This window comes from Bos javanicus, chromosome 25 (assembly GCF_032452875.1).
Source record: "Bos javanicus breed banteng chromosome 25, ARS-OSU_banteng_1.0, whole genome shotgun sequence".
Lineage (NCBI taxonomy): Eukaryota > Metazoa > Chordata > Mammalia > Artiodactyla > Bovidae > Bos > Bos javanicus.
The window spans coordinates 2,608,439-2,625,219 of record NC_083892.1 but is presented as its reverse complement, the minus strand read 5'-3'; the positions used below and the strand labels follow the sequence as shown (position 1 = coordinate 2,625,219).

The following is a 16,781-nucleotide window of genomic DNA, read 5'->3' as shown; positions in this document are numbered from 1 at the left end:
GTGTTTCTTTAGGTGTCTCCAGTGAAAGTGAGGAAGGAAGGGAGCTGGCTAGGGGATAAGGGACATGTCACAGAGGAGCAAAATCTTTAAAGTTCTGATATGTCCTTAAACTATTTAGAATGTTTACATTTAAAAATCAATGTACTTTTTATAGACTGAAAAAGACCATATGATCATCTCAATACATGCAGTAAAGGCACTTGATAAGTCCAACCTCCATTCCTGATTTTAAAAACTCTTAGCAAACTAGTGTTTGAGGGGTAGATGGAAGAGATAACAAAGCCATGAGAAAAATGTTGAGGATGATGAATTTGTTCATTATTTTGACTCTGGTGATGGTTTGGGAGTACACAAAGGTCAAAATGTATGAAATTGTGTACTTTAAATGTGTTACACTCTATTATATCAAATTTTTTAAAAAATGAAGTATAATTGATGTACAATATTTTATGTTACAGGTGTACAATATAGTGATTCACAATTTTAAAGATTATACTTCATTCATAATTACTAGAAAAATTGACTTTATTCCCTGTGTTGTACAGTATATCATTGTAGCTTATTTTGTACATAATAGTTTCTACCTATTAATCCCTTATCCCATGTGCCCCTTTCCCTGTTCCATCTCCCCACTGGTAGCCATTGGCTTTTTCTCTAAATATCTGTGAGTCTGAATAAAGCTTTTTTTTTTCTTTTTTAATGACCACAAATTATTTTGACACTCTTTGCAGTGAGGAGTGGGGGTCTTTGGACTGACCCCACTTGAACCTCAGTGAACTGTGGCTGTGACTTCTTCATATAATAATGTAGGGCTGAAGTGACACTTCAAGGTTGGATTCTAAGCGGCTGCAGCTTCCATCTTGTCCAGTAGAACACATACGTGGGGTTCCAAGTTGCCAGGTAAGAAATTCAATGAGCTAAACTAAAAGTTGGCAAATATATTTTTTTCTTTATTTTTTGATTGGAGGATAATTGCTTAACAATGTTGTGTTGGTTTCTGCCCTACAACAATGTAAATAAGTCATATATATCATATGAAGGAAATGGCAACCCACTCCAGTACTCTTGCCTGGAAAATTCCACGGATGGAGGAGCCTGGTAGGCTCTGGTCCATGGGGTCGCAAAGAGTCGGAAGCGACTGAGTGACTTCACTTTCTTTCTTTCTATAGTTCCTTTTGGAGAAGGAAATGGCAACCCACTTCAGTGTTCTTGCCTGGAGAATCCCATGGACGGAGGGGCCTGGTGGGCTACAGTATATGGGCTTGCAAAGAGTCAGACACCACCAAGCAACTAACACACACACACACACACACACATATAAGCTTCCCTTCCAATGGCGAATGTATGTAGTGGAAGAATTTTGAATTCTGGAACAAAAGAAGAATGCCTTCAATCAAATTTCTATTTAACATCTTATTAGATGTCAGATCTTAACTACTCTATTGGGGATCAACGCAAGACTCCAGCAATGAAAACTGCGAATCTTGATTAACCACTGGACCACCAGGGAATTCCCACAGATTTTTAAAATAGTAACAAAAAGGTGAAATTAAGTGCAGTATATTTTAACTAAACCAATATATATATAAAGTATCATTTCAACAAGTTATCAGATCTCTTACTTTATTTGGATCGAGTCTTCAAAAGCCAATGTGTATTTTTACACCTTTACCAACGCATCTTGGACCAGCCGGAAGAAACCCGTGTCCAGTTTCGGGAAAAAGCTGCGTGCGGGGAAGGAAGAACCGAGCAGAGCTGTGCGCTGGAGCACGGACCGTGAGTTCAGGTTCCCGGGCTCGGGAGAGGTAGAGGGGTGTGAGCCGGGGCAACCGTGGCCGGATAAATCTCTAGGTTTGCTCTCGGTTCTCCGGGCTCTAAAACTATGGGTAACCCGGAAAGGGTAACCTGGGCTCGTCCGGGATTTGAACCCGGGACCTCTCGCACCCGAAGCGAGAATCATACCCCTAGACCAACGAGCCACCCCTGCAAGAGCGCTCTCAACTCTTCGTTTACAACTATTCCCATCCTTGCTCGAGTCAGGTTTATTCCGAAGTAGACTGGCAGAGGGGCCCTTGAATTGGGGCGGGGAGACCCAGGAAACCCAGGCCAGCAGGGGCAGAAAGAGAGGCCCGCTAAGCCAGGATCAGGAAGGGCTGATTCCTGGACCACAGGGGGATTGATCCCCGCCCTAGGGGAGTGAGCAGCAGAAACATGGGGGCGGGGGGCGGGGGACCAGAGGCTTGGATGAGCGGGAGGGCATCTTACAGGACGAGCACCGGCAGTCCAGGGGACCCCGAGCCTCAGGCTGACAGCGTGGGGCTGTGGATTGTGGCTACGGAGCAGGCAGGCACAGGGGACTGGCATCAAGCAGGCGCGGATCCCCTAAGGTGGGGCCTGTGCCTTAGAACCTCCAGAGGAGGAGGATCAGGGGAAGGAGGTGACCGCTCCGCCTTATGCGCCTGGCCCCAGGACTGCCAGCCTGTGCGCGGGAGAAGGGTGGCGGATCCCCCTTTTGATCCCCAAAGCCCCACACGGTGGGAGAGGACCACCTTGGGAGCCTCCTGCGGTTCTGGGCAAATCCCTTCCATGGGAAAAGTAAGGCAGGGTGGAGTCAACAGGGGCTGGCTCATTTGAACAGTTCAGTGGGTTTTAGGGTGTGGGGCCGGGTGATCAAGCCCTGGATGATTCGGGCCAGGGGAAATATTGGCTTGGTGTGTGAAAGTTAGATAAAGACATGACTCAGTGTGTGGACTAGACATTTGTTGGTTTGCAAACTGTTTACTTCCTCTAGGAATTAGCTAGCCCTGGGGTTGGGAGTCTGTCACCAGCCAGCAGGCACCTCCAAAAGATCTGTCTCCTTCTTTATGAAAGTTCCATGCTTTCTCCGTGACCCTAGGTCGTCGTTGTTGCTTAGCTGCTCAGTCGTGTGGGACTCTTTCTGACTCTGGACTGTAGCGGACCAGGCGCCTCCGGCCATGGGTTTCCTAGGCAAGAATACCGGAGTGAGTTGCCGTTTTCTTTTCCTAGGTCGAGGTCTTGAAATTTGGTCCCCGGGATTTGTGATTGGTGTGGCTAGGACTCTGTGAATGTTTGCTTGCCGCATAAGACTCTGAACTCCCCTAACTCAGCTTAACAAAAGCTACGCCCAACGTGGGGCTCGAACCCACGACCCTGAGATTAAGAGTCTCATGCTCTACCGACTGAGCTAGCCGGGCGGCTCTTTGATCTTTTTTTCTTTGAAGGAACCGCCCCTGTCCATAGGTCCCTGCTGTGCACAGCTTGGCCCCTTCCAGTTTACTTGAGAAACAGCCAAGAAGCCTCAGGTTTGAAGACTGCGAGGGGGCAGGACGGCCTCGACTGAAATGCAGAGACTTGCCTAGGGTGCCCAGGGAAGGGGGGAAAGGGGAGGCTGACCCAGACGGACAGATGGAGGCCAGGTGGGAGCGTGCAGCGCTGGGAGGTCAGTGCCTGGGCCCCTGAAGCCCCATGCACGGTCCCAGGACCCCGCACGCAGGAGGCAGCGCCATGAAACTGCCTTCTCGCTTCCCAGATATGGGATCAGAACCCAAGTTTCCCCCGACCATCCCTCCTCCCGTGGGGTGGGAAGATCAGGACCCTCTTGCAGACGGAGGACGGAGTCCTGAAGATTAGGCTCACTAGAAATGGGTAGCACAAGGCGTTCTTATCTACGGTGGTCTTGGGGTGAGTCCCCAGGGCCTGCAAGAGCTCTTGAGGACGAATCTGGGCCCCGTGGCCCCCGCCCCCAATACACACTACCCACCCCACCCCAACCTACACCCTGATTTAGGGCGGACCGTGTGGCCTGAACCGGAATGACCCAGGAGACCCGCTGCAACCCTGGAGGGGGAACCCGGTACCCAGGGGGTGTGACGCAGTGTCCAGCCAGGGCCAACTTCTTCCTTCCCAGTCAGTTTCTGGAATAAGGAAGGGAACTGTGAGGCACCTAGAGCTACACGGGGACTTTGGGAGCCCAGCCCAGGAGCCCCAGGGTCTGCCCTGGACCCTAGTCCCCCTTCCTGTAGGGTGAACTTGGCTTTGATCCAAGGTCAGTGGCTGGGGTTGGCCAGTTGGTCTTGAGTTTGGGTTTCAAGGGGAGCCCTCATGCGGTCCCTGCGACTGGGCCTGGGCCAGAGGGAGGGCCCAGGGGCAGTGGATGGGTGGAGAGGCGATCCCCTGGCCCCTGGGGCCCAGAGTGTCGATCTCATTTCTCTCTGGAGAGTAAGGTAGATCCTCCAGCCACAAGCTCTGCTTCCCTCCAGGGAGGGAGGATCTGGGGACCACCCAAACTGAGTGAGGGAGAGGAGAGAGGAGGACGTGGATGACACCAAGGAAAAATAGGAGCCCATATGCTGTGGCTTGTTCGTGTAGGGGTGTGATTCTTGCTTTGGGAGTGGGAGGTCCTGGGTTCAAATCCCAAATGAACCCCTATGGTTAGCTGGTTTGGGGGTTTTTTTTGTTTGTTTGTTTTTTGTTTTAGGAAAATCTGTCAGTGGTTCAGCACCACAGACACTGGCATTCCAGACAGCAGAGATGAGGATATACATCAGACTGAGAGAGAGCAGATGCCAAGGACCACCAGCCAGAGGGACTTTTCTGTTCTGAGGGTGCTTTTCTTGCTTTAGATGTGAGAGGTCCCGAATTCAACCCCAAGAGTTCTCTTCAGAACCAAGCAGGCAGGGCCTGGCTGTACTGTCTGTGTAGACCAACAGCCCTCGGCGTTGGAGCCAGCTAGGAGTGTGGGGCTGCTGGCTCAGGGTGTCACTCAGGCAGACAGGGCCCCCTGGGGCAGGGGGAAAGACTGGGCTCAAAGGGCAGCCCCTTCCATAGCAATCACCCCCACACCCAGCCCAAGGGGCCACCTGCAGGAGCTCTTTCTGATGGCCTCTTCTGTTCCTAAACCACATGACTCCTGTACTCAGGGCAACACTTTTGGCCTAGTTCTGCAGTCCCCAAACTGTGTGTGAAGGCACCTTTATGGCATTTTAAATTTTCCAGGGATGTTTTAAAGTTTTGAGAGAAAGAGCAATAGTCAACATCCATTAGACACCATTCTATGTGAACCACTGGTTCGAGGCCGTTCAGTTTCAAGTTTTATGATTATATATATATATATATATATATATATATATTTTTTTTTTTTTTTGGCAAAGTTAAGTTTTCTGTGGCTTCTGTGGAAAAAGCAAGCACTGCTGGAAAATCAATGTGAGTGGGAACTTAGAGTGGCGGTGTTCAATCTGATTCTGGGGTTGGAGAAGCTGTACAGGGCCCATCAAGTGCACACACTCCATTAGAAAATAATGATGATTATTCAAAAGCAATATAAAAATAGTATTAACAGTATTCTTCTCAAAAAGGCACTGTGCTGGGTTGAATGGTGTCCTAATGCTCACGGTCATCCAGAATCTCAGAAGGTAGGGTGCCTGAACAGTAGTATATTTATTAGGTGCTATATATATATATCTCTCTCCAGAATCAAACATATATAGAGCATCATAAATCTTGAAACTGAACTGCCTTAAACAAGTGGATTTGTCCAGGATTTGAACCCAGGACTTCATGCACCCAAAGGAGGAATCATACCCCTACACCAACAAGCTATCATAACCTTACTGACTGTCCTTGGTGTCATCCACGTCCTCCTCTCTCCTCTCCCTCATTCAGTTTAGGCGGTCCCCCAGATCCTCCCTCCCCGGAGGGAAGGGGGGCTTGTGGCTGGAGGATCTGCCTTACTCTCCAGAGAGAAATGAGATCGACACTGTGGGCCCCAGCGGCTGGGGAGGTCGCTTCTCCACCCATCCACTGCCCCTGGGCCCTCCCTCTGGCCCAGGCCCAGTCGCAGGGACCGCATGAGGGTTCCCCTTGAAACCCAAACTCAAGACCAACTGGCCAGCCCCAGCCACTGACCTTGGATCAAAGCCAAGTCTCACTCTCCAGGAAGGGGGACTAGGGTCCAGGGCAGACCCTGGGGCTCCTGGGCTGGGCTCCCAAAGTCCCCGTGTAGCTCTAGGTGCCTCACAGTTCCCTTCCTTATTCCAGAAACTGACTGGGAAGGAAGAAGTTGGCCCTGGCTGGACACTGCGTCACACCCCCTGGGTACCGTGTTCCCTGTCCCAGGGTTGCAGCGGGTCTCCTGGGTCGTTCTGGATAATTCAGGCGGGCCGCCTAAAGCGGGGCGGGGTAGGGCGTGGCGTGGCAAGCGAGTGGTGAGTATTCGGGGCAGGGGTCAGGGGGACCAAGGTTTGGCCCTAGGAGCTCTCGCAGGCCCTGGGGACTCACCCCCAGACCACTGTAGAAAAGAACGCCTTGTGCCAATCTTAGTGACCTTGCCCTCCCGTCTGCAAGAGGGTCCTGATTTCCCTCCGACCCTCACGGGAGGGAGGGACGGTTGGGGGAAGCTTGGGTTCTGATCCCATATCTGGGAAGCAAGAAGACAATTTCGTGGGGCCGCCTCCTGCGTGCGGGGTCCCGTGACGTGCATGGGATTCAGGGGCCCAAGCACCGGTGTCTCAGCGCGGCGCGCTCCGGGGCCTCCATATGCCTGTCCGTCTGGGTCAGCTTCCGCCCCCCACCTCGCCCCTCCCCGCCCCGCTAAGCAAGTCTCTAAATTACGGTCAAGGCTGTCCCGCGCCCTCGCAGCCTTCAAACCTGAGGCTTCCTGGCAGTTTTTCGAAAAAACTGGGAGAAGCCAAGCTGTGCACAGCAGGGACCTATGGACAGGGATCGATCTTCCAAAGGAGAGACAGGTTAAACAAGCAGCCCGGCTAGCTCAGTCGGTAGAGCATGAGACTCTTAATCTCAGGGTCGTGGGTTCGAGCCCCACGTTGGGCGCAGCTTTTGTTAAGCTGGTAAGGGAGTTCAGATTCTTCCATGTGGAGCAAGCATTCACAGAATCCTAGCCACACATATCTGCAGATGGGGCTACTGGTAAAGCAGCCACCTGCCAATGTAGGAGACAGAGAGACGCAGTTTCGATCCATGTGTCAGGAGGATCCTCTGAATGGCAACCCACTCCAGTATTCTTGCCTCCATGTGTCAGGAGGATCCTCTGAATGGCAACCCACTCCAGTATTCTTGCCGGGAGAATCCCACGGACAAAGGAGCCTGGCGAGCTACAGCCCATCGGGTCGCGAAGAGTCAGACACGACTGAGACGACTTAGCACGCACACACACAAGTTGCCCAGATTGTGGTAATTTGTTAGGGCAACCACAGCTAACACTGGTCCTGAAGGTAAGACTTTTCCACCCCCCTCCCATAAAGCTACTAAGGTATACGGACCTAAATATTCTGTACCCCAGACCGTTCTTTCTTTTCACCTAAGAACACCAGGAAATATTCCTGAGACTAAGTGTGCCTTAGTCTGGCCGGAGTAGCAGCCTGGGTCCTGGGACCTGGAGTTCCAAGGGTCCGGGGGAGGGGCAGGGGCAGCCTCGCTGATGGCACTCTAAGAGAAGTCTGGGTTCCTACCAAAAAAGAAAGCAAACCTGCTCCCGTCAAACACCCAGCCTGCCCTTTTAGAAGGCTAGACCCTTGACAGAAAACAAGAAAATCCGTTGATGGAAACTGTATCCCGTCATCCTCGCTTTCCCCCAAATCGGGAAGCGAAACGCCCCGTGTCCATGTCCTTTTTACTGGGGAGAGTGGAGCAAAGTTGAGAGCCCCCCCCACCCCCCGCCAAATAAGAGACCACCGATTGCCGGGCCCGGGGGTGAGGGGCGGGTTGGGGAGGGAAGTTCTGAGCAGCCCCTCCTCAGGCACGCGGGGAGCCCTGCTTCGGAGGAGCCTCCTGATGGCGCTCCCCAAACCTCGGTGCCTGGAACTGGCCGGGGCGCTCCGGGCCCGGAGAGTCGCCCTCCATCCCCGCCCTGCCCACCCCCGCCGCCGGCACCTACACCCCGGGCGGCGGGCACCCTGGGGCTCCCGGAGTCCGGGGTTCTATGAGCTCCTAGTCAAGTGCAGCGGCGCCGGTCGCTCGGGGTTTACAAAATCTAAGATCCAGGGGCTGGGCGTCTTCTCGGGCCAGGTATTCAAAAGCTGGCTGGCGGGCCAAAGGTCTGAACCGCTTCGCTCAAGGTGGAGAGGGAAGTCTGCGGCTGAAATGTGTGACGATCCAGGGAACCGATTAGGTTGCTGGCAACGTAGGTCCCCTGGCTGCCTGTATCGGTAAAAACCTCTGGAAACGGTTCTTAGTATTTTCCTTCTGGTGGTGTGCCGCCCCTGTGGCCTCTTCATCATCCAAAAAGCACACGCCCAACGTGGGGCTCGAACCCACGACCCTGAGATTAAGAGTCTCATGCTCTACCGACTGAGCTAGCCGGGCTTAGACGACGGGCGTTTTTGACTCCCCGCAGCTGAGTCCCAAAGGCGGGTCCTGCAAAAAAAAAAAAAAAAAGAAGAAGAAGAAGAAGAAGAAAATCGGCACAGGTGCGGGCGTCCTGGAGCCCGCCCTCTGGGCATTCAGGCGGTTGGCACAGTCCCTGGACGTCCAGCCGGGCATCGTCCCCCCTCCGCCTCCCCGCGCCCTCCGCCGCCTCTCCCCGGACCCCCATTCTCATGCAGTTGTCGGCAGGCAGGGATTCTTTCTCTTACTGTTAAAGTGGAACTTTTGGCCTGGGGCCATTAGCCACAGCCCTGGGTCAGGGTCTCTCAGGGTGGTCCTCGGGGGTTGAGGGTGGGGGCAAGGAACAGCCCCTCTCCTGGGTCCGAGTATGGCTCAGAGGAGCCCGGATCATGGCTCCCTCTGCCTATGTAATCCGGAATCTAACTCATGATTGAGCTCCCATCTATTTATGGCTTCAGTTGTTTAAAATGACCTTAAGAATCAGCCCCTTGCGCTCCTCTTCTGACCTATGCGCAGCACCACAGAGTCCCAGAGGGGAGGGCTCGTGGGCTACTCCTTTGCTCCTGTGTAGGGTCCTCGCATCCGCGACTCCAGGGAGCCACTGCTCTGCCCACGACCACCTGTGTCTTGGGACTGTCTTGGAAGAGTCAGAAACTGATCCTGGGCCCTTCCCAGGATGCTTCCTCTGTTCAGAAGGTCTCTGGGACGGGGGTAGGGGGATGGGGGGATGGGGGGTGGGGGTGGGGCGGGGGGGGGGCACATTGTTTACCATTCCTGCTGAGCTTGGAAAACCCATCCTGGGTAGGATTCTGTTCCTGACCTCTCTCCTCTTACCCACAAAGTTCCAGAGTCTAGAAAAGCTGCCACTACTGAAAAGTCAGAAGGACTAGACTGGGACATTCTAGGGACCCCTTCCCTGCCTCCCTCCCCCGCCCCCCCCCCCCCACAGTACCAAGTGATAGCTCTAGTTTGAAGGTCCATTGGAGGAGATCAGAAATGCTAATACCCAAAGCTGAAGCTCCATTTGCCCCAAACCTGGGCAATAGAAACCTTCTCCAAGACCCAACACACTGTTCCTCCAGGTGGAGCCCGGGCCCACGATCCCTGGCTTAAAAGGCCAAGAGACCCAGCAGGCCCTGGGCCTTCCCCCACAACAAGGCTAAGTCTTCCCATCCTTCCACCCGTGGACCCTGCATCAGCCCCTCTTCCAACACCCACACCAGTCAACCCCACTGCCTCTGCTCTGTCCCACATCTCCCCCTCTTCTCTCTGCCCCAGGTCAGCACTTGAACCAGCCTTCCTGGCCTTCCAGGTGTGTGTGTGTGTCTGCTCAAAGGTCACAGCCTCCCCCACTGGGGCTGGTGCCCTTAGAGCTGGTCCCTGCAGAGTTCTCAGCACAGGGCCTGGTACATGGAATGTGTGGGATGAGTCAGAATGCACAGTGGGGAGGAGGGTCACTGAAGTCGCAGGGTCAACAGGGACATGCAAGGGTGGTATCTCAGGTCTGACAAGTCCCGGCAGAATCTAGGTGTGAGCTCTTCTGAACGTTTTAGGGCCTGGGCTTGGGTGTACAGGGAAGAGCGGGCCCTCTGCCGAGCTCTGAAGAGGGCAGAGCCTCCGGGGCAGGGGCCCGGGGATGGTGGTGGTGGCGGGTGGCCTGTGGACAAGGTCACCAGCTCAGGGATGGAGGCTCCCGCGGGAGGGCCCTGGGAAAGGCCCAGGCCACATTAGTTGCTCCTCTGGGGTGACCAGTGCACGTGGCCCCTAAGCCTCAGGAGACCCACATTTCTCTGAATATAATTCTCTTCCATGGAGAAGACTGACAGCTGTGTAGCTCGTGGCCTTGTCGGGAGCAGAGGAATCCAGGCACCGCGGCTCCAGCTCTGTCCCCAGTCCCCAGCCTTTGGTTGTAGAAAGAGGAAAGGACCCTCAAGTTCCTCTGCGGTGGAGGCCTCAGTGATGGTGGCCTGGCGTCGCCAGTCGAGCCAGGACTAGGGGAGGCAGAACGGAGTACCAGATGCCCAGAGGATCAGGCTCCCGGACCTGGTGCGCACAGGGGCGGCGACACTGCACTCTCCTCTTCTAGACGGCAGAGAACTGAACTTACCGGAGCCCTTTGTGAAGCACCTCGGAAGCCCTTTGTGAAGCACCTCGGAAGCGGGGAGCCGTGGCCCTGAGGCTGGACAGGGAAGTGATGTGACGATAATATGGAATGGGCAAAGGAAGTGTTACTGTGGCTCGTTGGTCTAGGGGTATGATTCTCGCTTAGGGTGCGAGAGGTCCCGGGTTCAAATCCCGGACGAGCCCATCTTTTTATCCCCAGAACTCCCAGTGTACCTATTCCAGGGCCTCTTGTGGACACCAAGTGTGGTCTGATGTACCATCACCCGCCCGCCCCATCCACTAAGCCCGCTAGCCTGAGCGGAAGGGCTAGAGGTCCAGAATCTGAGTCCTGAATTTGGGCTCCACATTAAATAGCTTAGCGGGTGGGAATTATGAAGAGAGAGCCCCAGGCACAGCGGGCGACCACAGCTCCCGCCTGGGACGCCGAACCCTGCCCGCGTCCCTGTGCCGCGCGGCACAGGCAGGTGGTTTTCCCCGCCTGGCCGCCAGGGGGCGCGCCGCGCCAACGCTGCTGCGCGATGAAGAGCAGCGCTTCCTCCCCGCCCGGGTCTGGGAAGGCTCCCGGGTCCGTTCCGGCCGGGGGAACATCTGGCCGCCCGGCTTTGCTGCTGCTGTTCTTAATGACCCGTGCGGGGTCGGGCGGAGAAGGCAATGGCACCCCACTCCAGTACTCTTGCCTGGAAAATCCCATGGACGGAGGAGCCTGGTTGGCTGCGGTCCATGGGGTCGCTAAGAGTCGGACACGACTGAGCGACTTCACTTTCCCTTTTCACTTTCATGCATTGGAAAGGAAAATGGCAACCCACTCCTCTTGCCTGGAGAATCCCAGGGACGCGGGAGCCTGGTGGGCTGCCGTCTATGGGGTCGCACAGAGTCGGACACGACTGAAGCGACTTAGCGCAGCAGCAGCGGGGTCGGAAAGCTCCCCTGGACCACCACCCCTCTTCCCACGGGGTGAAAGGAGATAGTAGGGAGCCCGTGCAAGACTGCTCCGAGCATCCACCTGAGGAAATGGACCCCTTAACTTCGGCCGAAGTGTCTCCTCACCTCCCTTTTCCCCTCCTGGGACCTGAAACGTCGGGGCCGTTGGCCCAGCACCTAGTAGCAGCGTCCCCTCCTCCCCCGCCCTGCTTTAATCCGGCTTCTAATGATGGACATTAACGTTCCCCCCAACCTTCTCTTTGTTCACTCGGGGAGCAGTAGGAGGCGCCCCTCCTGCCTCCTGCCAGGGGCCGTCGGCGGAAGCCTAGTGGACAGTATGAACTCTCACTCCAGCCCAGCAGTGTGGGACCCAGCAGGTCCCATCCTGTGGGAATTGCCCTCAGCAGACAGCAACAGGGTGACCCCCTCTTTCCCTACCGGGGGGCGCCTGCTCAGAGAAGGCTGCTAACCCGGAAGATTTAAATGAGATCTAGAGTCTCATAATGCCGAAACTGTCCAAGATGCAATTGAAAACCACTGATGAAACTGAGAACCAGAAAAATGTCAATTTGAAGGATAAATGACAATCAAGAGAAGCTGACTCAGGTATTGGAACCATCGGCCAAGGAAGGCAAACGTGGTTAAGCAGCCATGTAAAAATGCTTCAGAGAGCAATTACAAGCCACTTAAAACAAATTTAAAAATGAAAGTCTCAAATAAATAAAATAAAGAATAACCAACTGAGAAGCTTAGAACAGAAACATACAATAATCAAAATAAAAAACTTAATTGACAGGCAATGGCAGGATCAACAGGACAGACGAATCAGTTGAAGATATAACAATAGATATTACCCAATCTGAAGAACAGAGAAAATAAACTTAAAAAAATAAACCAAGTAACAGAGCCTCAAGGCTTTGTGGGGCTTTAACAAAATATATAATATTGGAGTCTTGAAGACCTAAGAGAAGAGAAAGATGGGGCTAAACAGTGTTAGAAGAAATAGTAACTAAAAAAAGAAAAAGAGAAATGAAATCGCTGAAAGTTTCTGGTGGATTAAAAAAATAAATAAAATTTAGAAGAGGATGTACTTGCACCTCTCCATTCTTTGATCAAAGAATAAAGTTTTCAAAATAAACCTTACTTTTAAAAGTTTTGAAAAAAAAAAATGAAGCAGAATCACATAACCCCTCATCCCCCACCCCCACACCAGAGCCTCCCCTGTCTCTGTGTATATTTGAAACCTGTGTACGACATTGTTTCACCCATAAAAGTTTTTTGCCTTAACTCTACAAATAAAGTCCTCCGTTTTAAAATAATCTAATGCCATGTGCACATCCAACAGCGTTAAGGATGGCCCCACAGTATTCTATGGTGCTCAGTGCCTGCAGGCTCCTGCTGCCTCCTAACCTCCCTTTGCATTCGGCTGGCTGGTTTCAGGATGCAGGCCAGCTCTGCACATGGGGACTGGAGGAGTCTGAAATCTCAAGGGATCCTCAGAAAATTCTCTGAAGCACCCTGTCTCCAGAATTTGGGGTAGCGGGGATGGGGGGGAGCAGATAACCTCTGCCCTCACTCCCAGTCCACTGTATATCTGAAGTGGCTTTCTGCTCTAGAGAGGCAAGCTGGGAGGGGGATGTGGCAGGGTAGCCTCATCCTCAGCCTACCCAGGTCTCACAAGTGCGGGGCAAGCATCTGCTTTCTTCCTCCAGGGCCACCTCACTTCTGATTCTGAATCCTGGGAGACTGGCCGAAACAGGAGTGAGCAGGGTAGGTGTCCTGGTGGGTGCCCCAGGGTCTCCAACCCCTTCCAGCAATCCACCACCAGGTCCTTGGTTCCAACAATTCAAGATCACCCAAAGGACAGACCGAGAAGGGTTGGGCAAAATAAAACTTTAAATAAAAAAAAAGTTTATTTTAGATAATGCACAGGAAGCATGGATGGTGTCGTGTGAACATAGAATCCAGTAGAATCCAGCATGTCTAACAATTCTTTTCAGTTCACGGGTTTGTTTGTGCAAATACAGTGGTGGGTCCCTTGCCATTGCCCGATTTCAGTTGGTCTCCTCATCCAGGAGTATCCCGATCAGCTTGGGCAGGTCCACCCTCAGTTCTGTGCCAGTTGCAGGGCTCCTGGCAGCTGCTGAACAGCTGTCTGTCTGTCCCTCTGTCAGTGTGGCATCTCACCCCACATGTCCCTTACTCTATCCCAGTCCCCCTACTCCCCTCGACTCCCCCCACTTTCCCTGACTCCCCCATTTTCCCTCACTCACCCACCCCTCCCACTTCCCCCCACTCCCCTGCCCCTGCAAGGCTGCTTTCCTGCTGGGGATTCGGGGAATTCTGGGCAGTCTAAACACACAGAAGGCCCTGAGAGGACTCCACATCCCTGCTAACCCAGGGACGTACCCCACCCAGTCATTTGGGGTGATCCACAGCCAGTCAAGTTCTGAAGCTTGGCTGGAGTCTACCAGTCACATGTGCCCGGCTAGCTCAGTCGGTAGAGCATGAGACTCTTAATCTCAGGGTCGTGGGTTCGAGCCCCACGTTGGGCGTCCTTTTGACAGGATCTCTAAGCAATTCCTGCCTTTCTGTTTAGGAACAAAATGCACCAAAGGTGAAGTCACGCAGCCTGTGACTTTGCACCGCGCTACCCTGCCCAAGCTCTCATAAGCCCAAAATGTCCACTCCTTACAGTGGATCTGCTAACTCACCAGATTTCTCAACTTCTTTAACCAAAGGAACCCTAGAAATAGATCCATTAACGATTTGAACCTGGATTCTAGACCAAACCCACACACCAGTTTTTCCTTTGGTTTATTTAGGGGAGCGAGCGAGCCAGCTACTACTATCTCTGCATCTGCAGGACAACATGTCCACGGTCATAAAAAGCTCAGCTTACACTAGGATGCTCCTTTGGGAGTCAGGGGAGAACCGAGTTCCATGTTCTCTCTACCAGGAGTGGCCCTGTAGATCTGAGCAACCCAGACCACTGCTCGGAAGGATGAGGATGACAGCTGAGGTGGGAATATCCATATCCGGTGAACGTAACAACAGTGTGTCCCCGGGACACAGCCTTTTATTAAAAGCAGGGCTCGTCCGGGATTTGAACCCGGGACCTCTCGCACCCTAAGCGAGAATCATACCCCTAGACCAACGAGCCACACAATGGTAGTCTCCTCCCCTTCTGATGAACTCAACGTAGCTCTGTCCTCCCTGGTCCGGGACTGTCCCTGATTCCTCAGTCCATGGATGGTTCCCTTTTCCCCGTGAGTGTCATGAATGGAAGGATTTGATTCCGTGGACGGGGGTGGGAGAAGGGGTGGGAGGGGGCGGACATGGGACTTTCCTCATTGTCCCACGCTGAGGCTCCAAGTTGGCGAGTTCCAATGGAGGTTTTGGAGGGTTCGGCTTCTCCCCTCTCCTTCTCTGTACAAGGAACACTGAGGCGATCAGCTCAGCAGAGCACCCCCATTTTGCCTCTGTCACCGGACTGAGGCCTGGGCTGCAGAATGAAGCTTGAAGTAGAGTTCGGATCCCGTCCTCGACGTCGCGGGCTCCTAGATGCCTCCAGGACCACCTGGCTCCGCCAGCACCCACTGAAAACACCTGCCGAGGGGTTGCCAGTCTCACAGCTGGTCCAGCCTGGAGAACCGCCTCCAGAGTCCCAGACTCGAATCCCAGTGCAGACCGCAGCCAGGAAGGGGCCCCAGCGATGGGTGGGGGTTTAAGTAGGGAGTAAAAGGACAGGGAGGAAGTTGCTCAGAAAAGATGCCCCAAGGTGCTGTCGCCGCTGATGTGACCTGGGTCACGGTGACTTCCTGTCTACTGAACACACACGGACCCCTGACCTCAGTGACCCTGTTCTGGCCACTCGCATCCAGCGGGTCTGGGTCCACCACCCACTGTGCCTGCCCCATGATCCATTCTCACAGGGCCAGGACCCACACCCGCTCTGCCAGGAGTTCTGTTTCAGCCCTAAAGTGACCAGAAAAAGCAAATGGGGCTCCTTGGGGATTTGATGCCAAATTTGATGCCAAAAAGCTCCACAGGGAGCTTCCTCTGCAGTGCTCACTTCCCGTTCCCTGGACAGATGACAGTCAGACCCCAGCTGCAGGCAGAACCTAGACTCAGGGCCTGCCGTAGAGGACAGCAGACCGTGGGTGCCCGAGTAGGGAGGGGGTTGAGGCAGCTTGGAGGGAGGGGCAGCCCTGACACAAAGATGAGTGGACCTGCTGCTGGAGGCAGTGGTGGTTTCCCTTCAAGGAATGCGAGTCTTAAAAGGTTCTGTCTGTGGGGGAAGAAAGTGCTGGCCAGGGAGCCTGGTTACCCTGGTTGATGCCCACTAGGCCTCAAAGGCCAAAGAGGCCTCCCTGGACATCCAAATGGGACCCAGGGTTCTGTTCAGGAAACGCACTCAGTAGGGGACTTGAGAGTCAGGAGGCATGAAAGGGGCACCGAGCATGCAAGACTCCAGGCTTAACCAGAGAAACTGGGGCGATTAGATCAGAGAAGAGGGTCACCAGCCCCCTGCCCCCTCTGCATGTGCTGGGCAGCTCTGGCCCTGTGGCAGCTCGCCTGGCAGGGGCTCTGTGCCTTAATACCCTGGGGAGGCCCGACTCTGGGCCTGGGATCAGAAAGCCGCCTAGATTGGGGGCCCTCAGATTCCAACCAAAGTCTCAGTTCCTTCCTGTATCAGCCATGTCTTTTCTGTATTCTGTTGTTTAGACGTCTGGAACCTTGCTGACTCTGGAGCAAAGGCCTCTCCCAAGGTTGGGCAATTCTTCTTTTTTTTTTTTTAACATTAAAAACATTTATTTTTGAATTTTTAATTGGAAGATAATTGCTTTACAGTATTGTGTTGGTTTCTGCCAATCATCAACGTGAATCATGCATAAGTTATATGTCCCCTCCCTCTTGAACCTTCCTCCCTGGTCAATTGTGCTCAGTTTTTCAGTCGTGTTGGACTCTTTGCGACCCCATGGCTTGTAGCCCGCCAGGCTCCTCCGTCCATGGAAAATTTCCAGGCCAGAATATTGGAGTGGGTTCCCATTTCCTACTCCAGGGGATCTTCCAGGCCCACCGACCTGGTCAGTTCTTCGAGATAGCAAACAATTCCTCCGTCAGCAGGCATTTTTCAAAGGTAAACCAACCAATCCAGGGTCCACAGCCCACGACCACCTGTTTTATCAAACTCTCACCCTCTGGGCCACAATCCACCTGCAGAGTCACCTCAAGGCCAGGAAACAGACAACCAGGGACAGCACCTGTGCCCCCGAGCCCACCGAACTTATTTCAGCCAGCCATTTAAACCTGTCTTCCCTGCCTGACCTGTTTCACCCTCCCTGAAGCCACAAGAAAGTCTCCTGCCCACA

The 16,781-nt window shown here is 53.6% G+C and overlaps 7 non-coding genes across 7 annotated transcripts; 3 read left to right on the top strand and 4 right to left on the bottom strand.

The window, feature by feature from the left end:
• Positions 1 to 1,907: 1,907 nt before the first annotated feature.
• Positions 1,908 to 1,979, bottom strand: TRNAP-CGG (transfer RNA proline (anticodon CGG)). Its single transcript has one exon. It is a non-coding gene; the product is annotated as a tRNA-Pro (tRNA).
• Positions 1,980 to 3,142: 1,163 nt separating this feature from the next.
• Positions 3,143 to 3,215, bottom strand: TRNAK-CUU (transfer RNA lysine (anticodon CUU)). The gene has a single exon. It is a non-coding gene; the product is annotated as a tRNA-Lys (tRNA).
• A 3,561-nt stretch (positions 3,216 to 6,776) lies between these two features.
• Positions 6,777 to 6,849, top strand: TRNAK-CUU (transfer RNA lysine (anticodon CUU)). Its single transcript has one exon. It is a non-coding gene; the product is annotated as a tRNA-Lys (tRNA).
• Positions 6,850 to 8,267: 1,418 nt separating this feature from the next.
• TRNAK-CUU (transfer RNA lysine (anticodon CUU)) lies at positions 8,268 to 8,340 on the bottom strand. Its single transcript has one exon. It is a non-coding gene; the product is annotated as a tRNA-Lys (tRNA).
• A 2,256-nt stretch (positions 8,341 to 10,596) lies between these two features.
• TRNAP-AGG (transfer RNA proline (anticodon AGG)) lies at positions 10,597 to 10,668 on the top strand. The gene has a single exon. It is a non-coding gene; the product is annotated as a tRNA-Pro (tRNA).
• Positions 10,669 to 13,888: 3,220 nt separating this feature from the next.
• Positions 13,889 to 13,961, top strand: TRNAK-CUU (transfer RNA lysine (anticodon CUU)). Its single transcript has one exon. It is a non-coding gene; the product is annotated as a tRNA-Lys (tRNA).
• A 536-nt stretch (positions 13,962 to 14,497) lies between these two features.
• Positions 14,498 to 14,569, bottom strand: TRNAP-AGG (transfer RNA proline (anticodon AGG)). Its single transcript has one exon. It is a non-coding gene; the product is annotated as a tRNA-Pro (tRNA).
• Between the last annotated feature and the right edge of the window lie 2,212 nt (positions 14,570 to 16,781).